The sequence below is a fragment of the Furipterus horrens genome, unplaced genomic scaffold, assembly GCF_987537825.1.
Source record: "Furipterus horrens unplaced genomic scaffold, mFurHor1.1.pri manual_scaffold_8, whole genome shotgun sequence".
Classification (NCBI taxonomy): Eukaryota; Metazoa; Chordata; class Mammalia; order Chiroptera; family Furipteridae; genus Furipterus; species Furipterus horrens.
Genome location: NW_028327178.1, coordinates 43,062,356 through 43,090,051, shown reverse-complemented (window position 1 = coordinate 43,090,051; position 27,696 = coordinate 43,062,356). Strand labels below are relative to the sequence as shown.

The 27,696-nt window shown below is 35.9% G+C and overlaps 1 pseudogene; it reads right to left on the bottom strand.

The window, feature by feature from the left end:
• Positions 1-17,202: 17,202 nt before the first annotated feature.
• LOC150002807 (large ribosomal subunit protein P1 pseudogene) lies at positions 17,203-17,641 on the bottom strand (annotated as a pseudogene).
• Positions 17,642-27,696: the final 10,055 nt, after the last annotated feature.

Below are 27,696 nucleotides of genomic sequence, written 5' to 3'. Positions count from 1 at the left end.
GCAATAGTGTGGGGATTGCCTAAGGGATGGTGGGCTGGGTGGAGTAGGCCAAAGGAGGAAAAGTAGAACAACTGTAATAGCATAAAAAATAAAATATTTTTAAAAAGAAATGAGAATTTTCTCTTTTTATGTTGCAACAGCTTTACCTGAGCCCCTCTCCTGAGATAGATAAACTTGTTCTATGTCACATTTTCTGAGGGCTCATTTCTTAGATCTTTTATTTTTGCAGCTTACCTCTGCTTTCCAGATAATTTCATGGTTTTAAGTTCCAACTATACACTAATAATTTCTAAGTTTATAACTTCATCCTGGAGCTCTCTCCTGAACTTCAGAATCCTGTCTTCAGGAATTAGCTGATTTCTTGACATCAGTCTCCACTTGGGTTTCTAATAGGCAGCTCAAATTTAGGAAGCTCCAAACCAAACTCTGACTTCCTTCCTCCTCCAAAGAATTATATTCTCTCATACTCTTCTCAGTTAATGCTACATCTATCCTTCTAGCTTCTCAGGTCAAAAAAATCTTGGAGCTATCTCTGACTGATGTATTTCTTTTATATCTCACATCTGATCCAACAACATATGCTGTTGCCTCTATTTTCAATTTAAAATAATCTTTATTGTATTATTTTTCATTACCAATTAATCTCCTTATGCCCCTCTCCCTCTCAACAATCACCACATTGTTCTCCGTGTCCATGAATCCTTTCTCCTTTGAGCCCTATCCTCCCCTCACCTCCTATAGATATCATCTGCTCTCCATCTATGAGTCTGTTTCTGTTTTGCTTGTTAGATCAGTTTGTTCATTAGATTTCACATATGAATGAAGTCATATGATATTTGTCTTTCTCTGACTGGCTTATTTCACTTAGCGTAATGTTTTCCAAGTCCATCAATACTATTGCAAAGGGTAAAGTTTTCTTATTTTCTATAGCTGAGTAGAATTCCATTGTGTAAATGCTCCATAGTTGTTTTATCTACTCATCTTCTGATAGACATTTGGGCTGCTTCCATATCTTGGTGATTATAAATAATGCTGCAATTAACATAGGGGTGCTTATGTTCTTTCAAATTAGTGTTTTGAGTTCCTTCAGATATATTCCCAGAAATGGGATCCCTGGGTCAAAAGGAAGATCCATTTTAAATTTTTTGAGGTATCTCCATATTGCTTTCCACAGTGGCTACACCAGCCTGCATTCCCACCAACAGTGCAAAAGGGTTTCCCTTTCTTCACATTCTAGCCAGCAGTTGTTTGTTGATTTATTAATGACAGCCATACTACAGGTGTGAGATGGTATCTCATTGTGGTTTTAATTTGCAGTTCTCTGATGATTAGTGATGTTGAGCATCTTTTCATATGTCTATTGGCCATTTGTATGTCCGTCCTCTTTGGAGAAATGTCTCTTCAGGTCCTTTGCACATTTTTGAATTGGATTGTTTGTTTTTCTGGTGTTGAGTTCTGTAAGTATTTTATACATTTTAGATATTAACCCCTTATCAGATGTATTGGTGAATATGTTCTCCCATTCTGTAAGTTGTCTTTTTATTTTGTTGATGATTTCCTTTGCTGTGCAAAAACTTTTTAGTTTATTTTTTCTTTTGTTGACTTTGTTTCTGTTGTTTATTTTTTCTTTTGTCTCCCTTGCCTGGGGAGATATAGGTGATAAAAATTTTCTATGGGCAATGTCCAAGATTTTTCTCTGTGGTTTCTTCTTGGATTTTTATGGTTTTTGGTCTAACATTTAAGTCTTTGATCCATTTTGAATTTATTCTTGTGTGTGGTATAAGAAGGTGGTGTAGTTTCATTTTTGTGCATGGCTCTGTCCAATTTTCCCAACACCATTTATTGAATAAACTATCCTTAGCCCCTTGTATGTGCTTGCTTCCTCTGTCAAATATTAATTGACTATAAAGGTGTGGGTTTATTTCTGGGCTCTCTATTCTGTTCCATTGATCTCTGCATCTGTTTTTATGCCAGTACCAGGCTGTTAGGCTCTATTTTCAAAATATACATATAACCAGGCATTTTCTAACAACTTGCATATTATTGCTGTAGACTTTGGCTGGGACTCTGTTATAAGTACCTTGACCCGGTTCCCTCTCTGATCTGCTTTCTACCCTCCCCTTCTCATTGCTGCCCAGCCTTGCAGTATCCCTTGCTATCTGCTATTTCTGGGACATGAAAAGGCAAGAAGGTTCCCACTCTCCATCATCTCTGCCATAGCACCCTATTGCTCCCTTGAAGTACCTGCTAAAATGTTAATGAGAAGTGAGGCTCTCCCTGGCTCTCTTTTTGAAAATATTAGATCTTATTTTTCATCCTCAGGCTCTATTTCTGTGCTGGAATATTTTTATTTTTTAACACATCACCATCTGGCACACTACATGTTTTTAAAATGCATTGTTTTATGAGCTGCTTCCTCCTCTAAAACATAAACTTCGTGAGGGCAGAGATTTTTATCTGTGTAGTTCATTACTGTATCTACATTGCCTTGAGTAGTATGAACACAAAGAACCCATTCAATTATATATATATATATATATGTTTAATTAATGAAATCATCCCTGCCTCTAGGTGATAACTAAGCTGATTAGTGAGTTCTTGCTAGGAGTGCCAATGATACCATACAAATATTTTAGTCTAAGAGATATGCCTTAATATGCCTAAATATTCCATTTGAATATGGGCTCCTTGAAATCAGTAATTTAACATAAAGCAATGGTTGTAATACTTCATATTTCAGTAATTGTGAAACAGTGGTCCTTGTCTTAAACTTTTGTATCCAATAGCATCCTTTCAGTTGTAGGTAACAGAAACCCAAATCAAATTACATAATAAAATTGGTATTAGCTCACTCATTGGGGTGTCTGGGTACAGGGTATTGGTCAGGCTTCCTATATGTTGGTTTTATTTCTGTTTTCTTTCTCAATCCTCCTCAGTACATTCTCTTCTTCCTCAGGCTGGTAAAAATATCTGTAGACATCCTGGCTTCACTTCCATCCATGGCTGCATTCATAAAAACAAAGGGGAGATTGTTTTAGAAAATTTATTGGAAGAGGAAGAATTTTCCTAGCAGCTGCCCATAAACCACTTTTCAGGAACCACTGTTGAAAATAAGCCACAAACCAATTCCTAAATAAATTACTGGCAACAGGTTGGGATTGCCTGTAGCTATTAAACCCATTTCAAGACCTGGGAGGAGAGGAGGTTTCTCCTGAGGCCTATGGAAATTCTGGGAAAAGGAAGAAGTTTAGGACCTACAGGTGATTTTGGTTCTATGAAGAAGGAGGAAGTGGGGAAGCAACCCAATATCCACTGTATCTTTTATTTCTTATGGGCTGATTATCTCTATTTATCTAGCTTTAGGAACAAGTTTATCATCTTCAAGGTAATAGCTATAATGTGTTTTCTTCTTTATACTTCTGGAATTCATCTAAATTGTTGCTGTCCATGTGGATGAAAAGTGTAACTGTTTTTCTCCTAAATTAACTCAATGTCACTTTAGAGGGCAAAAAAGACCTTTATTTTTGTTTTTTCAAGTGCTTTGAATTATGTAGCTAGTGCTATATAAAGTGTGAATTAATTAGTTCCTATAATTATACTTGCATCGTTATAATCAATCAATATATTTTAGTTTTATTATAATAATAAATGTATTCATTAAAGTTATGAAATGAAAAATAAATGAGATAAATATTGTTATCTCCTCATCCTGAAAATTATATTCTGTTCTCTTTTTAAAAGAGTACTGTATAATAAAAGTATTTATTAGAATCAGTTTGAGGACAATTAAAATAACACAGATCTGTTTTTTCATCTTAGAATCTAGGACATAAAAGTAATTCTTAGAGAGTTTTGAGAGCATGTGATTTAGATTCAAATGTAAATTCAAAACCAGATCTAGGATTAATAGAAATATTCTAGGCATTAAAATCAGCTAAAGTCCCATGGGCTTCTATTAAGCATAATTAATTATGTCTGCACATAACTTGACAAGGTGTTTTCACACAGCAAGCCCTAGAAAATTGACCAATGGGGAAAGAACTCTTCCTGACCACATTATCTATGGCTAAAGTTGTGACAAGACCATTATCATGCAAGGCATTTGGGTCATCAAAACTAATTGTGAGCCACACAGACTGTAAGAGGGCAAAGAACTGTCAAGATAAAACAAGTATTCTCTTGGGCTCTCTCTGGAAGAGGGATTTGAATCATCCACAAATTCTATTTTTATTTATAGCCTCCTCCTGCTATTAAGATTTCTCTACAAAGAATTAAGCCTTTACAGAGGGGAAACAGGCATTAGCTGCCTTCAGTCTACTAAAAAATTCGTTTGTGGGATTCTTCTCTGTAAAATCATATTATGAGGCTCTCTTTCTTTCTTTCTTTCTTTCTTTCTTTCTTTCTTTCTTTCTTTCTTTCTTTCTTTCTTTCTTTCATGCAGCTGTGAAATATGAGATAGAGCAGAGCTGACTGATAAGGATTCTGTCATTCAACAAAAGAAAAGTAACTTCTAGTCTAAAACTCATTCTTGAGATGAGCCCAGCCAAGCTAAACTCTTTGGCGTATTGTTTGAGAAAATAATCGAAAAGACCTGCAGCCCAAACAGAATGCTCCTAAAATCATGTCTTTATATTAAAAGGATCATTGTTTTGGAAATAGCCTAAGAAAATATAATTTGTATTTCTCAGGAAGGATCACCTATTGTATCTCCTAAGACTTCTCATTGAGAGGTTTTGTAAGATTCAAGAAGAGTTAAAGTTAGATCTTTGAAGTTAAACATCACCTGCATCTTGTGGTGTAGGGGGCTGTTCACATGGGCTGGTCAGTAGGCATTTAGTAATGTTTTGTTGAAAGAAACGACTGAATTAGGTATTATGAATAGAGTGAATTTACATAAATTTGTTTAAGAAATAGACTTATTGCTACTCTTCAAGAAAACTTCATATTGTGTAAATATCAGGAAATTATTTTCTGAGTAAGTGGAGGATCTTTGTAGGAACAAATGAAAAGAAAATGGTTGCCTGATTAGGCCATAGTTTGTCTTCATGAGGGCTGGCCAAGCATCGTGTGTTCTGCTTTATGAAGGCAAATTTAAAAAAATATATATATCGTTGTCGTCGTCGTCGGCAGCCGTCCGTCTCGAGAGACGATGGTGTAGCTTCTTAAGAGTCTATCTGCACCGCCGAGAATGGCTGTGCAGTCCGACTCAGGAGTGACATGGTAGTATCTGTCTCCTCCCGTGTTGAATCGACATCTTGCGATGACGCTGAAGCTACAGAGCCTGGGCAGGGTAATATGGAGGGTCTGCTGTTGCCCATGCAGCAGACCCCCCCTCTCTTCGCAGCTGAAGGATCCAAGGGAAAGACGGAGTCAATACAGCTTGGGTTCAGGTGCGCCGCAGGAGTTGCCGGTGTTGACTATAACGTCAAACCGCCTTAGGGACTCCGGCTCCAGATTTTCTGTCGGGGTTTACTCCCTTAGCCTTTCCCCTGAAGAGGTATGCCGCAAGGCAGCGGAGGTTTTTTGGAGTCAGAGTTTTCCTTCTCTGAAAAAAATATATATATATGTATATATATATATATATATTTAAACAATATTTTACAGTTTGCCAATTCTTGAGTCTGCTGACCCTTTCAATCTTTTGTCTTGGCTAGAACATATTTTGATACTCATTAATTGCAATGAAACTGACATTTTAGGGTATTTGGAGACAGAAACAATTAAAAGGGTCTTACAAATCTTATAGCATCTATTAAATGCAATGTTCCCTCTTACTCCATTTGTAGATACTCTATAATGTCTCTAGCCTTTCTTATGCCTGATATGGGTCCCAGAACTGACATTGCTTTTTTTGTGGATTAAAAGGCAAATATTACAAGGGTTTTCTCCATACCCTGGAGCCAAATCTCTGTGAGCAATATTGAGACATTTTAAAAATAAAAAATGAAAGATATTCCCCAAGGCAAGGTTGTGCAGTATAAGGAAATATACTTATCCATTTGCCTTCTTTGAAATAAAAGTTATTTTTAAATATGTTTATAAGGACTTGGTCTCAAAAACCAATCCAGCTGGGTTTCTAAATGAAAGGTAGTTTAAGTAGGTTATATGCATATGATATTTAATATTTTCCAATTTAAACAGTAACCTTGACCTATCTTGCTTAAGAATAGTGATAGTAATCTATTAGTTTCATTTGTTCTTGTGATAAGAAAAAAGGCATACAAAATAACAAAGCAATAAAATTGATAGAAATAAGATAAAAAGGTTAAAAAATTATGATAATTAATGGTATTAAACATGACATGAGGTGTTGAAGGCACAATAGAATATACAGATGATGTATTATAAAATTGTACACCTGAAACCTATATAATTTTATTGACCAATGTCACCCCAATAAATTCAATAAAAAACATAGGATGAAAGTATTAAATAAACCAAACTTAGACAAAAGCAAGACAGACAAGCACTAGGACATAAGTGCTATGATGATAGAGGTTATATTCTTTTTGGTCATCATTGTACACTTAAAAATTCAATAAATACTTATAAAAAAGAATGATATTAAACAATAAAATTCAAATGATCTAAAAGAGAAATATTAAATGTAGTCTCTTTACGTAGAAGTATCTCACCCTTCTTTTTATCACCCTCTCATCTTCAACCAAGAAACATTTTTAGAATCTTTTTCTATTTATCTTTATTCACCATGAAATTTAAAAACCACAGATATACTCTATATCTGCTCACCTACTGTGCTTATTTTCAGGGCCACTGTAATAATTAAGATTTTTTGTCTCTCAAAATCAAATTTTGTCCCCTTGGGGGAGATATTGATTCCATTAAAAATAAATGCTTTTTTTGTGGGATGGGATGGACAGAGGAGGGCAAAGGAGGAAAAAAATGGGACAACTGTAATAGAATAGCAATAAAAAATGATTTAAAATACATGCTTTTTACTTTTTGTTTGTATTGTTTGCACTGTTACAGATGCCCTTATCTTTTCCCTCTTTGCACCCCTCCCACTTTCACTTCCCCCTCCTTCTCTCTGGCCATTACCACATTTCCCCACATTTACGGGTTAAAAATAAATCAATTATAAAAGATAATTATTGGTTTTTATATACAGTAGAAATTGTGCATTAACTGAAGTTTTCCATCCTATGTGATAAATATAATTTGCTTGTTTTGTTCTTTATAGTTTATAAACATTGATCAGTTTATGTATCCATAAAATTTTACATTGCTTTCTACTTAGAAAAAATTACATGCTTATGCAAAACCATGTTTCACAGAGAACATGGCTTGAAAATCAAATTAGGCTTGAATCTACTTCTGAGCATATGGAGAAGTTAGTCAATCTCTCTGAATCCCAGGATAATATCTACATTGTAAAATTATTGTCAAAATGCCTGCCACTCTCTCTGGCATATATATTGACACTTCATAAACCACAGGCCTCTTACATACAGTGGTGTTTTCAAGAAAGTGGTAAAAATGTTTAGCAGATATGCTACTCAATAGTTTGTTCTAAGGGATGGTACTTCTCCGAGAAGACCTCCAAAGTGTACATTTTAAGACTCATGAGTTGAAGAGCAAAAATAAAACCTTTGTCTTCCTGCCCTTTCCCTAAGCACTGACTAGTCTAAGTTGATGGAGGATATAGATCCAAAGTGAAACATTTGCAAAACCCCTTTCAAAATAATGCTCTGAAACCTAATACATAGAATAGATTAGAGCTGAGGTATTGAATCTAGTTGAAATGTTCCACTTACAGGGCACATGATAAAGACAAACCTAAAGACACTTCCCTAGAATCCTTAGTGCTTCATGGACCCAAAGTGGAACAGCACATTATATAATCTTTTCTAGTCTTAAGATTTAAAGACCTTGATTCATTGACAGTTTATATACTGGGTTCGATTTGAATTTTCCAAAAGATTTTATTTATTTTTAACATAATTGATACTTTTGGAAACTAGTTAGAAATCAAATTAGTTGACTTACTTTATAAAGACAGAAATTAGCCTACTGGACACTTTTGTCATAGATTAAATTGAAAGGGTTTTAAGAGCAAATAACTGAGTTGTAGGCAAAGACTTTATTTTATCCACTTGATTGGTAAGAAGGGAGCTTCATTTGATAAACTTTACATTCTAGCAGCCAATATAACTATTGAACTCAAAAGGAAACTTGGGCTCTAAGCTAGGAAATATCATTTTAATGATATTCTCTCTCTAATAAAAATATTGGAAAAGTTCATGATTTTTTTTTCATTCTTACATACCCACAAAAAAATCTCATGTTGTAAAAAGGGTTAAGCTTGCAATGTAATGTAGGTGGAATAGATGTTTATGTTGAAGCTGCTAGCAGTGGAATAGACATGTACCTTTATGATGTTCTCTTACTACTAATTATTTTGCAACTTTCACTATGTGCCTAGTATGTTTTATATAGATTTGTATATGAAATTACTGTGCAATGAATACTATAAAAGAAAGCACTTTAGTCAGGATATACATGGGAGAACAATCTTTACCACTAATAATAAAATTATGCCAAGGTCTTCATTAAGAATAACATAAGTGAAAGGCTTAACAAAGGAAATATTCTTTTGTTTGAAAGTATTATTTGCTCCAAGGCTTCCATGGATCTTTCAAGAAACTAATTCTAATAATAGTTGACTAAGTTTCTACATGAATGGTAAATGGAAATAAAAGAATGTTATATAGGTTAACAGTGCCTTGAATGATTATGCAAAACATGTCATAGGTAGTAGTACTACATGACTAAATATAGAACATCCTGAATAACTAACTGTGGTTAGGTAATGGCCTCAGATGTTCAGGCATTATAAAGGTGAAGTGAGCTTGTTGAAACATTTTATTGGTATGAACAACAAGCTGTTGGTCTTGTTCACAAATATACTAATTATAAGCACGAATTAATTTAATGTATAGCTGTCTTACTTGAAGCAAAACTTGTTTCAGGCAAATGACAATTTCTCTCCAGTTTCCAATCTGGAAAATAAAATTTATTCTACAGAGCTTTTTACCTTTCTGCTCCAGGTCTGTGTGTATCCCTTAAGTTTGTTGAGGTCTTTATAATATGAAAAGCATAAAAAGATTTTTTAGCTTTAATATTACCAGGATGAATAATTGCCTCCATTGTTCAAAATGGTATGATTTTGTTCATAAGAAGCAGGCTAAGAAGACATGCCCCTTGAATTCTAGGGCACTGGACATTTCCTCTTGGACATCAGAGGCAGAGAGATAAAGTGGCAAAAACAAAAACAAAACCCTCTACTTTCTCTTTACTCATTCTCTCATCAGTAAAGAGCGTTTTTGTTTTTGTTTTTCCTTCCAAGATGATGATGAGAAACTCTTCTTGCATGCTAGGGGCTTTTTTCAAATCAAGGTGCCATTACAGGGGCAGTGTGGAAATCTAGCAATCTGACATTTGGTAGATTGACCAATAAAATAATCTAAAATTAACATTGACATCTTGACTTTTCTTCTGGGATGTCTCTCCAGAAATGCTCAGAGCTTTATTGATACATTTTAAATTATAGATTTTAAATAAATATATTAATGGTGAAAGAGAGGATCAAGATCTAGGTAATAGTGATGTTATGGCTCTAAATAGTTTGTCAGGAAACTCAGCCAGATGTTCTTAGGATAGAAGAGGGAGCTGCTAATTACTACTCAGAAACATACGGCATATGATCAATTTGTAGAATACTTTTCCAATTTTGCATGCAACATTGTAAATACAGATTCCTGAACAAGACTGGGGAATAGATAAATAGATAGATTTTTATAAGAAGGTTTTCCAAAATTCAAGAAAAGTGTAAATATCTACATATATTTGAATGGAGGCACAAGTTCCATTTTAGTGGATATTTTAGGTTGATGATCTTAACTCTGAAATGAATATAAAAGCTGGAAAAAAGATACCTTTCCCCAAGAGTCCTTGCTTTTGTTGCCTTGGTACTTCAGGATATGCAATGCAAATTATCCATTTTATTTTTTAATTAAAACTGAGATCTAAAAAGGTACAAAGTTCAGATATTTTGGGGCAAGGAAACAACAGTGAAGTTCTAGGAAACAGCCAAATTTTTACATGGAATTGGGTTGCTGTGGCGCTAGTTTGGGCACAGACGAAGAGTAAACACCTGCAGGAGACAAGAACAGCTGCTATCTGGTGAGCTAGGATGGGATGACCTGGAGAGGGCAGAGAAAACAACATATGGATACAGTGCAACTTAAGTCAAAACAAAGTAAAACAGGGAAATAATAGTTTCTAACAGGAAAAACAAGGTGTGTGGCCATGACGCAAGCCAGGCTTTGGGGACTTCAGCTTCATCCAGAATAAAGAACCATATTCTTTATAACCTCATCCTGAAATGGGCTGTTGATAACTAAATAATAGATTCATAGCAAAGAGAAATTATGAAGATTGGTGACTTTATTCTGTGTACCATCTGACAATCTTAGAGAAGTTCATTTCTAGAGTCTTTGATAAGATTCATGTCTTTCATATCGTCGTCGTCGTCGGCAGCCGTCCGTCTCGAGAGACGATGGTGTAGCTTCTTAAGAGTCCATCTGCACCGCCGAGAATGGCTGTGCAGTCCGACTCGGGAGTGACATGGTAGTATCTGTCTCCTCCCGTGTTGAATCAACATCTTGCGATGACGCTGAAGCTACAGAGCCTGGGCAGGGTAATATGGAGGGTCCGCTGTTGCCCATGCAGCAGATCCCCCCTCTCTTCGCAGCTGAAGGGTCCAAGGGAAAGACGGAGTCAATACAGCTTGGCTTCAGGTGCACCGCAGGAGTTGCCGGTGTTGACTACAACGTCAAACCGCCTTAGGGACTCCGGCTCCGGATTTTCTGTCGGGGTTTACTCCCTTAGCCTTTCCCCTGAAGAGGTATGCCGCAAGGCAGCGGAGGTTTTTTGGAGTCAGAGTTTTCCTTCTCTGATGTACCCTGACTGGAAGATCGAACCAGCGACACTTAGCTCGCAGGCCGACGCTCAATCCACTGAGCTAAACCAGCCAGGGCTGTCTTTCATATAAAAAGTAAACTACTAGCAAGTTGTATTTATGGATGGACTAGTGCAGGCAGCTGATGCACAGCTTAGAGCATTAGACTAGCAGTTCAAAACTTGAATTCAATTTTATTTCTTTTATTAGCTCGAAGATAGTTTTGGGGTGACCACATTATAATTATGATTGTCACCATCATCGTTATCACCTCCATGAGTTGAAAACTTAGATTTGTCAGTATCTGCTCTAACACTTGACATATATTATCTCATTTAATTCTTGCAAATGAGTTATGTGGTAGTTATTGGATCATAATTTCCCTATATAAATGAGAAAATTGAGACTCAGAGAGATTAAGCTTGCCAGACTTCACTTAGCCACTAAGTAGTAGAGCCAGCATTTGATTTTATGACTACAATAGTCCATGGTTTTAATCACTGTACTGTACCTTTATGCTCTCATCTTCTCTGAACTTCAGTTTATTCATCTGTTAAGTAGGAAGTTGAGCTAGAAAACCCCTAAACAGCTTCTTTTAACTATTAATTCTGACTTTTAAATTCTTCCAGCTCCCTCATCACTACCTCACAACAGCACTCAGGAAATCTCAAACTCTGAAAATGACTACTGTCCTTCCTACTCCCTCCCCTTTATTTTTATAAGAGGTGCTTTTAGTTTCTTGACATTCTTTTTAGTGCTCAACTACATAGGGTTTATTGTAATTCCCCATCTCCAGGGAAGTCAAGATGAGATTAAGATATTTAAATAGTGTCAGGGCAGATCCTAGGAGCAAGCTGGATTCCTTTGAGGCTTTGAAAGCTAATGTATTAACCCAGCCAGTGGTCCAGAGGGCCAGAGCCTGGGAAGGCCAGTTCAAGGGGATGCATGCTGTGTGCAGTTGCCTGTTTTGCAGCCAGGAGAAGCTGGAGCTGTGATTCATGATGATATTTGTAATGAAACTAAAACACTGAATGCAGCTACAACGAGCTAAAGTTAAGGAAAGAATATGTTAAAGTAGTACATTTAAATATGAGAAACATTTATTCAGAAAAACCTAGACTAAGGAATTGGTTTTACAGTTTTACCAGTTAAGATTATCTGCCTTCATAGCACAAATTTCTGAATATAAGTTTAACTTAATGTCATTTTTGCTCTGTAGACTTTACTTGTGGAGTCTGGACAGTATCATTTGCATAGATAATATGTGATCATGCTAAGCAATGATGGCTTTGGAAATTTCTTATGTGTGTTTCAAATGATCAACTAGCCATAAAACATATAGTGCTTTGTAATTTTCTGATATTAGAACTAGAACATAACGATGTGGTAGCCTATAAAATTTGCCTGGGAATAATGAATGCAAATATGTAATTGTAAAATAAGGTTTCTTAATTATTAAACTAGACTCTAAATTGAAGATTTATTTCACTAGCGACTTCTAATGGTCTTTACTAATGAGATAAGATTACCTGCAAGTGACACCAGATATCCCAGTTCATCATCTACAATGCTATTCGATAAAAAGTTCTTTGGTGATGTAAATGTTTTATTTCCACTAGTCACATGTGACTATTGAGCACTTGGTATGTGTTTAGCATGACTAGGAATTGAACTTAAACTTTAATTTAATTTAAATTTAAATAGCCACATTTGAATAGCATATTGGCTATTGTATAATAGAGCCTGAAAGATGCTTATCATAAATCTATTTCTGAACTATGTTTTAGCTTCAAGTTGAGACAATTCGTTATTTTGTTGCAGAGATTACTCCATGGATAATATAAGTAACAATCCTTTAAAAAAAAAAAAGTAACATAAAAACCCTTTGGTGTCTAAGACTTAATTGCCTGAAGCCAAAAGAGTGAATCTATTTATTCACTTTCAAGTTGGTCTTCAAAAGCCCATCTGTTCTCTGGAGGGGAAAAATGTGGTTAAAATAGTTGGTTGACAGGACTTTTCATATTTTAACTGCTTGTGTTATGTGAAACTGAAAACCTTTTTATGTCATAATTTATTTCAGGAAGAGGTCTAGTAGTATTCTTGAAAATATTAGATATTGATAAAATCTAGAAAATAACTTATATTTATTAAACTCTTACCATTTTCTTGAGCACTACAGTTTTTATAAACTTATGAGGCTAGAGTCTCTGCATTTACAAATGGGGATACCAAAGCCGAAAAGAGTAAATAACTTATCAAAAGTCACAGAGTTATTAACTGGCAAAACCAGGATTCCAAACTCAGGTAGTGGCCAAGCTTTTAACCATTTACCTATAATGCTTTTCATTTTACTGTGACTGTTTTCTTCCACCTTCTTCTCCTTCTTCCTCCCTCATCCTTGGGCGCTTCAGGTAGAGAATGTTAAATATTCTAGTTCTTACACTGACTATTCATCAGGTAAATAATCTTGAGAAAGCTCCTTTCTACCTTTTCTCTTTTTTAAAAATTCTCATCAGAGGACATGCCTATTGATTTTTAGAGAGAGGGAAAGAGAATGAGAGAGAGAGAGAAACATGGATGTGAAAAACATCAATCAGTTTCCTCTTATAAGCACCTCAACTGGGTTTGAACCTGCAACCTAGACAGGTGCCCTGACTGGGAATCAAACCTGCAACCTCTTGGTTTATGGGATGATGCTGCAACCAACTGAGCCACACAGGTCAGGGATACTTTCTCTTATTTTTGTATTTGACAATTTGTATGTAGTTGGGGCTATCTGGAATGCCAACATGCCAATTAGAATATACTTGGGGCTGTACTGTCTATGGGGCTGTACTGTCTATAGTGCTGCAAGATAGGGATAGTGTAAAAGTTATAGGAACCACAGGTGTAACCATTCAGCTGAGACAACCTTGACCATATGTAGTGACCAATGTTCTGTATGCCAGGAAAGCACGGAACTATAGTTCTGCCTAATAACACCCTGCCCGTTGTAGGGGAAGCTTCTAGAAAATTCCCACGGAGTTCAGAACAATCAGCCTCCTGACAGTGAAGATTTAATCAGCCATTTCACATGCCTTGTTCTGGTCAGATATCATCCATCTTTTCTCATCCTAATGAAAGACAAGTCATGTTCATAGTGGTCTGAGCCCACAGGTTGGGTTAATGGAATGATAAGTTAGAATATGTATACAATATTAGTTCCTGGAAATAACTGAATTTAAAAATATATTAAATTAAAGTGATTATAGTAAAATTTAAATATCCACATTTAATCAGAATGTATAATTTCGAATAAGGTAAGTTAGGCAACATTTTCATGAACTATTGAGTGTTATTAAAAGATTGCAATTCTGGAGACATTGGGAACTGGTTTCTATATGCATGTATTCATATAAGATTTGTGATATGTCTCTTATCATTTCTTGTCATTAATATATCTAGAGCAATAACACTGGGATGTGTAGGAACATCTTTATCATCTTACTGCTCTATTATTTGTGTTATATAGAAATGGCATGTCTTATTCATTTATGTTTTCCTAGGACCAGATACATTTTTTTCTCCTATTGAAAGAATAGTAAGAGGACTGAGCAGAATATCACCAATATTTCTGATTTCTATAGGGATTTTCAGAGAGGAGACCTCAAAACTATAATAACAAAGACAATGTTCTACAGAAATTGTTATTTGGAGTGTTTTTGGAAGGTTACATTTACATGATTTAAAGAGGTGAAATTAATATCCTCCCAGTGTTTCCTCTGCTTTCATGAGTTGATTAAACAACCAGGTTTTTTGTTTTTGCATTGTTTACTATTTTTGATAATGTCAAATATGTTGTGAATATAAAATGTGTGAATGATCCTTGTAATGATCATCTGTGGATTCCGGATGGATAGTCTGTTGCAGTGGTACTCAACCTGTGGGTTGCGACCCCTTTGGGGGTCGAATGACTCTTTCACAGGGTTGCCTAAGGCCATCAGAAAACTCATATATAATTACATATTGTTTTTGTGATTAATCACTATGCTTTAGTTATGGTTGAGGGTCACCACAACATGAGGAACTGTATTAAAGGGTTGTGGCATTAGGAAGGTTGAGAACCGCTGGTCTATTAGAAAGTAGACACTCTTATTTTCTCCTACAGCCATAGCCTGGTTTCTTCCTTTTTAATCCTTATACCTTTGATTTCTTTTCCTGTTCTACTACACAGTATAGAATCTTCAGTTCACTATTGAACATAAATGGTGATGGTATGCATCCTTAGCTGGTTCTGGATTTTAAAGGAAATATTTTCATTGCCATATGTTTAAAATGTTTCTTGAAGATTTTTGTTGTGCTAAGAAACTTTCTCTTCTTAATTTATTAAGGTTTGTTTTAATATCATGAACTGATATTGAAATTTGTGGGATACATTTCTTGCATTTGTTAAGATTATAACTGACTTTATAATTCATAATTGATTATTATGGTAATATTCATTAATGGATTTCCTTATATTACAAATTTTACATTTCTAGATCAACTTGTTATTTGTGCTATATTTGATATTTTAATACAATGCTAGATTTAGTTTGTTGATAGATAATATTTTTGGTCCATAAATATATAAAAATATGTTTTCAAAATTCATGTATAAGAAAAATTTTAGTTGCTTTCTTTTTATTGATTTTTAATTTAATTGCATTGTGAGGGTGTCTATCATTAATTTGTTGAGTATTGCTTTCTGGAATGACATTTGGTAAATTTTAATAAGTATTTGTTATGTGCTTAGAAAATATTGTATCTCTCATTGTTAGATATAATGTTATATATGTTCTTTACAGTAAGTTTATTAATTATAGTGTTCAAATATTATGGATTTTACTAATTTTTTGGTCAGCTTAATCTATTACTTCTGGATACATGTCTAACTATTTTCCATTATGACATTGGAATTGGAGTTTGTCTCTTTCTTGCAGAGCTGTCAACTTTGGATGGTATAATTTGAGGTTTTATTATGCATAAAGTTTAGAATTGTTTATCTTCCTAATGGACTTAATTTTAAGCAGTTATTTTTCTTAGATTTACTAATGCCTTGTTTCAAAATTTATTTTACACAACACTTATAATGCAACACAAGTTTTCTTTGGTTTGCATTTTCCTGGTACATATATTTTTTCTATCTTCCTGTGTCTACATGTGTTTAATGGGGTCTCTTAGAAGTAACTTACAGCTGGATTTTTAAAAAACTTGGTAAGGTACTTTTGCTTTTTTAAACAAATTATTTTATCTCCTTTATAATTACTGATATACTTGAATTTATTCCTAGACCTTAATTTTTACTTTTTATTTTTTGACTTTTTTGCTTTATATTTTACTTCTTGTCTTCATTTGGATTGTTTGATTTTCTTTTTTTATTTGTTTCTTTTATTTTGTTGGTTTATTTTTCTCATTGACTCTCCATTATTATACTTTACTGTTTTATAAATTATGCTCTCTATATTTATTTTTAATGATTAACCTAGATAGTTTCATATGCATATTTAACTAAACAATGTATAAAGTTGATCAATGTCTTTATTCACTACTTGAAATATATTGACACCTTGAAATGCTTTAACTGAGATCACAACTCCCCAAATAAATTATATTGTATTAATGTCTAGTGTTTTTCTTAATGCTATATATTAGATATTATTATTTTAAAAGTAATGTTTTATAGATTTACCAATATCACTGCTCACCATTCTATATTTTCATCTCAGAGCTTCTAAAGTAATTTTATTTTTGCATGAAGCAGAACTTTTAGTTTTATTTAGTGAGAGTTTGTGGGAACTCTTAGTTTTTGTTTGGCTAAAAACAAATAAAATTTCATCTTTTTTTGAAAGGTAGCTCTGCTTGTACAGAATTCTAGATTGATATTTATTTTTTTTTTTATGCACACTTAGGAATCTTCCACTGCTTTTGTTTTCTACTGTAGCTCTCAATTTAAAATCATTCTTTTATCTCAGGCTTCTTTAGATATCACACCTGCATTTAGTACCTTACAGTTTCTTAAAAAATTTCTCCTGACTAACAAGTAAATACAGATTATATATGTATTTTTATTTAAGGCCATCAATGGGTTTCTGAGATCTTAAGTTTTGTGTCTTTCCATAATTTAGTGAAATTACTTGTTATTTATTTATTTTATTATTGTCTTATTATGATTTTTTTTTTTTTTTTTTTTTTTTTAGAGTTCAGTTTTATTGAATGTGTTACAAGAGGTTTAGTCAAAAAGACCAAGGCCCATGTCATCATCAGACTCCTCCGATTCTTCTTTCTTTGCTTCAGTTTTCTTTTCCTCAGCTGGGGCAGCAGCAGTGGAGGGGGCAGGACCTCCTGCTGGTGCAGCACTAGCTGCTGGGGCAGGTCCACCAGCCCCTACATTGCAGATGAGATTCCCAATGTTGACATTGGCCAAAGCCTTTGCAAACAAGCCGGGCCAGAAAGGTTCAACATTTACACCAGCTGCTTTAATGAGGGCATTGATCTTATCCTCCGTCACTGTTACCTCATCGTCATGCAGGATAAGGGCCGAGTAGATGCAGGCGAGCTCCGAGATGGAGGCCATGGTATAGGCGAGTGCTCGGCAAGCGCTGCCGGGCGTGGTGCTAGTCGCCGGATGGAGTGAGGGCCTCACCCCAATGCAGCCTTAGCTTCCCCGGAAGAACCGAGCACCTTAATGGCAGCTGGGGAAAAGGGCTGATATTTTTTTCTACTGTATCTTTTTGGTTCTCTGATTAGACATATGTAAGACCTTCTCATCCATCCTAACTAACCCCTTTTATATTTCCCATATTTTTCTAACTTTATGCTGTTTCCAGAATAACTCCTTTGCAATTATTTCCTGGTTTACTAAACTTTTCTTCAGCTGTATCTATTTTTAATTTGTCAAATAAGTTTTACATTTTATTTTATTTTTTATTTAAAAATTATATTTTACTTATTTCAAACCTTACTGTTTAATGTATACACGCTTGCAAGGGTGCTCATAATTTTAATAAGTACTTCATTGTAACATGAAAAGTACTTGTTTTATGTTCTCTTTCAGATAAATTTCAATATCTGAAATATTTGCTAGTATTTTGTTTTTTCTGGCTCTGACTGATTACACTTTATTTGTTGACATATTTCGTGTTTTTTTTACTATGGGCTCATAGTCCTTAAAACTTTAGTTGTGATAATTCTTTGAAGCCTGCATTTCTATAAGGGCATTTTTGTTGGCTCCCATTAGTTACCTGATATCATTGTCAACTTGGGAACACTTGAAAATCTTGTTGACCATGAAGATAGTCTGAATCTAGGCTAATAAACTCAGATTTTGAGGGAAAAGTTATGTTACAAATTATTTGAGAGTTTTAGAAAAACAAGCTAGCTTGTTGACCCTTCAGAATGGTAGATTTAATTCTTGTTTATTTCCCAAAATCTCAATTTTATGCAGAGATATTCTACTAGACCCTTCACTATGAGTAGCCCTTGATTTATTACTTAGTTCCCATGGTCTGCACTGCTGTCAAAATAGAGGCTAATATTATTATAATTAAGCATATGCTTCCCAGGGAAGAATTGGCTTTAGGCTGTAGTGTTGAATATGATCGGAGACGCGGAGGCAATTCCAGCAAGCAGAATGATAAAACGATCGGGAGGCTGTAGCACGCTCTGGCCATCAGCAAAGAGCGAGAAGCTTTACCATCCTTTTATTAGAATTTCAAGAGTTACTAAAAATAGAATAAGGGGGGTGAGCTTTATAGCCAACAGTGAAAGAATTTTTACAATGTATAATTCACGTGTAAAGTACAGCCAGGGTAACTTATGGTTTAGATAGCAACTATCAGGGATACAAAGCAGACCCATTAATCCTCAAGGCTGGCTCCAGTTTAAGATGTTATCTACAGGGAGGCAGATGGAGTACTTAGCAGACCTCTTTGTTCTCAAGATTCCATGACCCAGTGGCCTGGACAGCCTAAAGCCACAAGCGGAGACAAGACCAGCTTGTCTCCTGAATCACAGGACACCTGGACGGAGGGGCATGGAAGAATGATCCCTCCCAGAGATCTGAGTTCCTGCTACATAGGCTTTTAAAAAATTTTTCCCAGGTGTCTTCTTTTTCTATTTTCAGCTTATGAACATTCTTTGCTTTCTTGCTCTCTCAAGAAATTATTTTAAAATATGTTTTTAATACATTTATTATTTTAAGTTTTTTTTCATATTATGTGCTCTCTTTATCTTTTAAAATTTTTTTATTTTTTGGTTTTTCAATTACAGTTGTCCCATTTTTTCCCCCACCCAGCCCACCCCCTCTCCCACAATCACATGCCCCCTGTTGTCCATGTCCATGAGTCACCTATATATGTTCTTTGATTAAACCCTTCCCTTATCCCCTTTCTCTCCCTCTCTCCTCTACCCTCCCCCCTAATAACTGTTATTCTGTTCCTTGTTCTACTTAGTTCATTAGTTTGTGTTGTTCCTTAGTTTCCTGTATTCAGTGATATCATATGGTATTTTTATTTCTTTGCCTGGCTTATTTCACTAAGCATAATTCTCTTTAGTTCCATCCATGTTGTCAGAAATGTCAGGAGTTCCTTCTTTCTTTTTGCTACATAGTACTCCATTGTGTAAATGTACCACAGTTTTTTGATCCACTCATCTACAGATGGGCACTTACTTAGGCTGTTTCCAGGACTTAGCTATTGTAAACAGTGCTGCTATGAACATAGGGGTGCATAAGTTCTTTTGAATTAGGGTTTTAGGACTTTTCAAGTATAATCCTAGCAATGGAATTGCTGGTTCAAAAGGCAGTTTCATCTTTAGTTTTCTGATGTAATTCCATACTTTTTTCCACAGTGGCTGCACCGGTCTGCATTCCCACCAACAGTGCAGTAGGGTTCCCATTTCTCCACATCCTTGCCAGTACTTGTTGTTTGTTGATTTGTTGATGATGGTCATTCCGACAGGTGTAAAGTGGTATTTCATTGTGGTTTTTATTTGCATCTCTCTGATGGCTAGTGATGTTGAACATTTTTTCATGTGTCTACGGACCTTCTATATGTCCTCTTCAGAGAAGTGTTTGTTCAGGTCCTTTGCCCTTTTTTTAATTAGGTTGTCTGTTTTCTTGATGTTGAGTCATATAAGCTCTTTATATATTTTGGAGATCAGTCAGCTGTCTGTGATGTCATTGGCAAATATGTTTTCCCATATGGTTGGTTTCCTTTTCATCTTGCTGATGTTTTCTTTTGCTGAGCAGAAACTCTTTAGTTTGATGTAGTCCCATTCGTTTACTTTTCCTTTATTTCTCTTGCCTTAGGAGATGTATCTGTGAAAATATTGTTATGTGGGATATCTGAAATTTTCCTGCCTATGCTTTCCTCTAGGACTTTTATGGTGTTATGGCTTACATTTAAGTCTTGGATCCATCTTGAGTTTATTCTTGTGTGTGGTGTAAGTTGGTGGTCTAGTTTCATTTTTTTGCACGTCCTTGTCCAGTTCTCCCAGCACCATTTGTTGAAGAGGCTTTTCTCACTCCCTTTTATGTTCCTTCCCCCTTTGTCAAATATTAGTTGACCATATAGTCCTGGATTTATTTCTGGACTCTCTATTCTGTTCCATTGATCTATATATCTGTTCTTATGCCAGTACCAGACTGTTTTGATCACAGTGGCTTTGTAGTAGTGTTTGATGTCTGGTGTTGTGATTCCTCTTGCTGTGTTCTTCTGTCTCAAGATTGCTTTGACTATTCGGGGTCTCTTTTGGTTTCATATGAATTTTTGAATTATTTGTTTTAGGTATGTGAAATATGTCATTGGTATTTTAATAGGGATTGCATTGAATCTGTAAATTGCTTTGGGTAGTATGGCCATTTTGATGATGTTGATTCTTCCCATCCAAGAATATGGTATTTGCTTCCATTTATTTGTATCTTTCTTTAATTCTTTCCTCAATGTTACATAATTTTCAGAGTACAGGTCTTTTATCTCTTTGGTTAAGTTTACTCCTAAGTACTTTATTTTTTTTGTTGCTATAGTAAATGGTATTTTCTTTTTTGTCTCTGTTTCTGATATTTTATTGTTGGTGTACAGAAATGCCTTAGATTTCTGTATATTTATTTTGTACCCTCCTATTTTACCAAATTCACTTATTATTTCAAGTAGTTTTTTTAGTGGAGTTTCCAGGGTTTTCTATGTATACTATCATGTCATCTGCATATAGTAATAGTTTTACTTCTTATTTCCCAATTTGGATGCCTTTTATTTCTTTTTCTTGTCTTCTGATTGCTGTGGCTAGGACTTCCAACACTATATTGAATAGAGGTGGAGAGAGTGGACATCCTTGTCTTGTTCCTGATTTCAGGAGGAATGCTTTCAGTTTTTGTCCATTAAGTATGATGTTGGCTTCAAGTTTCTCATATATAGCCTTAATTTTGTTAAGGTATGCTCCCTCTATTCCCATTTTGCTGAGTGTTTTCATCATAAATGGGTTTCGTACTTTATCAAATGCTTTTTCTGCATATATTGATATAATCATGTGATTTTTGTCTTTAATTTTGTTTAGGTGATGTATTATATTTATTGATTTGTGAATCTTAAGCCATCCTTGCATCCCTAGGATGCATCCCACCTGATCGTGGTATATGATCTTTTTAATGTATTGCAGGATTCGTTTTGCCAATAGTTTGTTGAGAATTTTAGCATCTATGTTCATCAGTGATATTGGCCTATAGTTTTTTTTTGTTGTTGTTGTGTCTTGACCTGGTTTGGGAATTAGGGTAATACTGGCTTCATAGAAAAAGTTTGGAATTTTTCCCTCTTCTTGGATTTTTTGGAATAGTTTGAGGACGGTATGAGTTAGTTCTTTCCTAAATGTTTTGTAAAATTCTCCTGTTAAGCCATCCAGTCCAGGACTTTTGTGTGCTGGGAGATTTTTGATTAATTGTTCAATTTCCTTCTTTGTTATTGGTCTGTTGAGACTTTCTACTTCTTCTTGATTCAGTTTTGGAAGGTTATATGTTTCTAGAAATTTGTCCATTTCTTCTAGGTTGTCAGATTTCTTTCCATACAGTTGTTTGTAGTAATTTCTTACAATCCTTTGTATTTCTGTGGTATCAGCCATGATTTCTTCTCTTTCGTTTCTGATTTTGTTTATTTGCGTCTTCTCTCTTTTATTCTTGATGAGTCTGGCTAAAGGCTTGTCTATTTTGTTTATTTTTTTGAAGAACCAGCTCCTAGTTTTGTTGATCTTTTGAATTGTTTGTTTAGTCTCTATGTCATTTAATTCTGCTCTGAACTTGATGATTTAGTTCCTTCTTCTTGCCCTAGGCTTTGTTTGTTGTTGTTTTTCTAGTTTTGGGACTTCAGGGTTAGATTTTTTATTTGAGATTTTTCTGTCCTTTTCAGGTAGGCATGTATTGCTATTAACTTCCCTCTCAGGACTGCTTTTGCTGTGTCTCATAGTGTTTGGACTGTTGTGTGTTCATTATCATTAATTTCCAGAAACTTCTTGATTTCTCCTTTGATGTCATTGTTAAGCCATTCATTATTTAATATCATGTTATTCATTCTCCATGAGTTTGGGTATCTTTGATTTTTCTCTCTGAGATTGATTTCTAGTTTCAAGGCATTGTGGTCTGAAAAAATGCTTGATATAATTTCAGTTTTCTTGAATTTGTTGAGGCGTGTTTTGTTTCCTATCATGTGGTCTATCTTTGTAAATGTCCCATGTGCATTTGAAAAGAATGTATATTTTGCTTCTTTGGAGTGAAAAGATCTATATATATCAGTTAAGTTCATGTGGTTTAGTGTGTTGTTCAATGCCTGTATATCCTTGGTGTTTCTTTGCTTCGAAGATCTGTCTATTGTTGATAATGGAGTGTTAAAGTCCCCTACTATGAGTGTGTAGCTGTTAATATCCTTCTTATGGTCTTCTAGTATTTTCTTTATGTATTTGGGTGCTCCTATGTTGGGTGCATATATGTTTATCAGTGTTATATCTTCTTGATGGATTGTCCCCTTAAATATTATGAAATGTCCTTTCTTGTCTCTTTTTATGGCCCTTGCTTTGAAATCTGTTTTTTCTGATATGAGTATTGCTACCCCAGCTTTTTTTTCATGCCCATTTGCTTGGAATATTTTTCTCCATCCCTTTACTTTCAGTCTGTGTAAGTCTTTTGTTTTGAGGTGTGTTTCTTGTAGACAGCACATATGTGGGTCCTGTTTTCATATCCATTCCCTTACCCTATGTCTTTTAATTGGAGCATTTAATCCATTTACATTTAAGGTTATTATTGACATATATTTATTCATTTCCCTTTGTACCTGCGTTCCTCTCCTTCTTTTTTTCTCATTTTCTTCTTAAAGCATTCCCTTTAGCATCTCTTGCAATGCTGGTTTGGTAGAGATGCATTCTTTTAGTCTTCCTTTGTCTGAGAAACTCCTTATTTCACCTTCCATTTTGAATGAGAGCCTTGCTGGGTAGAGGATTCTTGGTTATAGGCCTTTGTTTTTCATTGCTTAAAATATTTTTGGCCATTCCTGTTTGGCTTGTAGTGTTTTTGTTGAGAAATCAATCAATAGCCTTATTAGAAGTCCCTTGTATGTTATTTACTGTTTTTCTCTTGCTACTTTTAGGATTCTTTCTTTGTCTTTGAATGTTGCCATTTTAATTATGATGTGCCTTGGAGTGGGCCTTTTGAGGTTCCTTTTCATTAGAACTCTCTGTGCTTTTTGAACTTGCATGACTTTTTCTCTAATCAGGTTAGGAAAATTTTCTGTCATTACTTCTCCTATCGGCTTCTCTATTCCTTGTTCTCCTTCTCCCACTTTTATTCCAATGATCTGGATATTATTTTGTCTCATGTTATCCTGTAATTCCCTTAGAACATCTTCATATTTTTTCAATCTCTTTTTATTTTGTTGTATTGTTTGGGAATTTTTTTTCTACATTGTCCTCTAACTCACTAATCCAATCCTCTGCTTCGTTTAGCCTGTTTTTGATTGATTCTACTGTGTTTTTCAGTTCAGACATTGTATTCTTCATTTTTCCTGGTTCTTATTAATAGTTTCTATGTCCTTTTTTATACTGGTGTAGTTCTACATAAGTTCCCTGTAATTTTCTTGGAGCTGTTGGTAACCTACTTGGAGGTTGTCGTGGTTATTTTTGAGGTTGTCGAGTATATTGAGCTTCTTCACCACCATTTTTTTTTTGAATTCCAAGTCTGACATTTGGGTTATGTCTATTCCATCTACCTCTCTTTCTGGGGATTCCTCTTGTCTTTTCATTGAGAGGTTGTTTCTGTGTCTTACCATGTTGGATACTTCTTGTTTGTTTTTGTTTTTTGGATTTGTGTGCTTTGACTTCCCACCTTTGTGTTATGAGATTCTTTATAGGAGATCTGGGAGTTTCAGTGGTGCATTCTCTTTGATCTCCTGAGCCTGATGTTCTTGGGATACCCTTTATGTAATTGATTTATGCTGTCTGGTTATATTTCAGATGCTCTTTGGTGGGACCTTCCCTCTGGCTAGTGGACTGAGAGTCACTCTGCCCACCTTGTCTTGAGTTCTTTTGTGGAGATGCCGTTAAAAACATAAACACACAGCCCAGGCAAGAAACCCACACCCACAAAAATATCCCCCACCCTCTATCCCACTATCGGCATCAAATTAGCCAGTATTAATATAAATGTAAAGAGGTTAGAGCTATTATACTATAGGAGAAATGGATAAGAGTTGTTTTAAATGAAGAAAAAGATGATTTTTGAGAGGGGGTATGATAGAGTAATAATAGTAGCAAGTAGTGTTAAGACTGTGCAAGACAGTAAGTAATATTTACATTGTATGTTAATAATAAAATAAAGAGAGAGGGAAGAATGCAGACTGAAGTAAGAAAGTGGTAGTGTAGAGTATTAGATTTATATGGTAGTTATATGCTATATTGCCCTGGCTGGTTTGGCTCAGTGGATTGAGCGTCGGCCTGCGAGCTAAGTGTCGCTGGTTCGATCTTCCAGTCAGGGTACATCAGAGAAGGAAAACTCTGACTCCAAAAAACCTCCACTGCCTTGCGGCATACCTCTTCAGGGGAAAGGCTAAGGGAGTAAACCCCGACAGAAAATCCGGAGCCGGAGTCCCTAAGGCGGTTTGACGTTGTAGTCAACACTGGCAACTCCTGCGGCGCACCTGAAGCCAAGCTGTATTGACTCCGTCTTTCCCTTGGACCCTTCAGCTGCGAAGAGAGGGGGTGTCTGCTGCATGGGCAACAGCAGACCCTCCATATCACGCTGCCCAGGCTCTGTAGCTTCAGCTTCACTGGAGAGGACACTCCAGCGTCATCGCAAGATGTCGATTCAACACGGGAGGAGACAGATACTGTGTCACTCCCGAGTCGGACTGCACAGCCATTCTCGGCGGTGCAGATAGACTCTTAAGAAGCTACACCATCGTCTCTCGAGATGGACGGCTGCCGACGACAATATGCCATATAATTAGTGTGAAAGGGAGGCTAAACAAAACAGACAAATAAACGAACAACAATTAAAGATGAAGGATGGGAGGGAGAGATGGTATAAAACAGATTAAAGAGATAGTTTAAAGAGAAAAAGAAAATTATATTAAAAAAATAAAATTAAAATTAAAATAAAAAAATGTTTTTACTCAGTTCAGACTTTCTGTGCAGTCTTCTTTTTCTGGACCCACACCTAATCAAAATTCCATGAGTTTCAAATTTTCTCTTGGTTGGCTGGCTGTGAGGAGCTCTGACTGGTTTCTGTGGCTGCTTTTCTCTCACTTGAGGGCCTACTGTAACTATCTGCTGTGAGCCACAGGGTTGGTTCTCTCCCCACTTGTCCTGTGGCACCCTCCAGCAGTCCTCAGGCTTCTCTAGCAACACTGTTCTGTTGGCAAGCCAGTGCGCATGTTCCTAGTCCCCTCCCAGCCTTGGTTCCTGTCTTCACTCTTCCTCTCAAGAGGTCTCTATGCTCCATGCCACAGCACCGGGCTGTGTCTGCCCCTGGCTGCTAGTGTCTCACCATTCATCTGTGTACACTGCTGGCCCACCTGGGCCCCCACTGAGCCTGCGTTTCTGTCACAGCTCCCCCGGCCCAGTTCCGCTCCTTTCTGTTCAGTGGCACCGCGATGTGCACACCCGGGGCGTGGTGTCCCCCCACCTCACCCCCCAGCTCAGATCTGCCAGTCCAGGGGTTCCCCACCCAGACTCAGTTTACACAGCTTCCCACAGTCTGAGCTGATCACTGTCCTTCTGCACCTCTGGCTGTTTCAAGGAAACCTTCCTATTGTCTCCCTCTGGGATTCCACTGGTCCCAGCGCCTATGGCAAGCAGCAGTTTCCAGGCAGATCTGGGCCAGTGAGCTGGTCTGCAGCTGCCCCTCTGAGGTGCGGTTGCAGCAGCAGCGCAGGCTCGGCGGCCCAGCGACTGGGCTGGTGGGCCTAGCGACTCCCCTTCAGAGCTCGGGGGAGTCTTTTGCCCTTTTCTGCTCTGCTCTTGCACTCCCCTGCTCACGCTGTCTGAAATTCGCATTCACTCACTTGTCTCTGTGTTTGTACTTTAAACCTTTCTGTGATAGGGGCAAGCAGACAGCACTGCTATCTACTCCGCAGCCATCTTCTCTCCAAGATAGATTATGTGATCTGTTTGTCACTGGAATTGAAATTCCTTTTCTGAAGTCTCTAAGAGAACCATTCTGTGACCAAGCACCTTGGTACCACCCTAATGTACCATCAGAGGGTGAAGACAAAACATTAGCATATTAGCTGATATTCTTGAAAATCAATTCAGTAGTGTTATAGATTTTATTTAGAGTAAAAATATTCTCAATAAAGACATTATAAGATTGCCAGAGATGTAAACATTAAAAATGAGATCATGACCTCAAAAGTTTCTCAGTCTAAGTTTGTGGAGATGCATATTTTGCTACTCTTAGTTTTTAGTTTTTATATGAGAAATTATTTGAGTTAAAGTATTCTTTGAATACATATTTATGTTTCATTAAAAAAAAAGATTTAACATGTAGTTATCAGCTTTAACTATGCTTATGCAATATTGACCATTCAAAGTCTCTGAACAAACTTACACATGATACTTTGGCTTAAAAAAACCTGAGATTTTATGCTGAAAATTTCCAAACTCAAAACTATAATGTAGTTTTGATACTGTGGCTGCTGTTGTGGAGATTTCTGGTTCTTTAAAAAAAAAACAAAACCCACAAGGCAGTGAATTTTGAATGGGGCAAGAAAAATAATATGGACTGCAAATATAAAATATTTTCTGTCAATACAGTTAGACTGTCTGTACTACCTCATTATTATGAGTCAAATGGGAGTGTTTGTGTCTACCAAGGGAAATTTCTCTTATCCTTGTTTACTCTCCTTAGGTTAATTGTTTTCATACAGAGAATCTACAACAGATATTCTCTGGCAGTTTTGAAGGCCAGACCCAGCTGTGGAGAAAAACATTCCCAGGAAACTGGTAGGCACTTTTGTAGGTATTCTAGCTCCTCTATAATACCGGGGAACTAGTTAGGGCATTTTCTACTCTGAAGACATTGTTTTTCTATTGTGATAATCACAGAAATATTCATTAACCTTTAAATTTACATGTGGCATTGGTTGAAATACATTATATGATTACCATTGTTATTGTAGTATTAATATAGCTCTGAAATTAATTTTGAAACCAAATAATAAAAT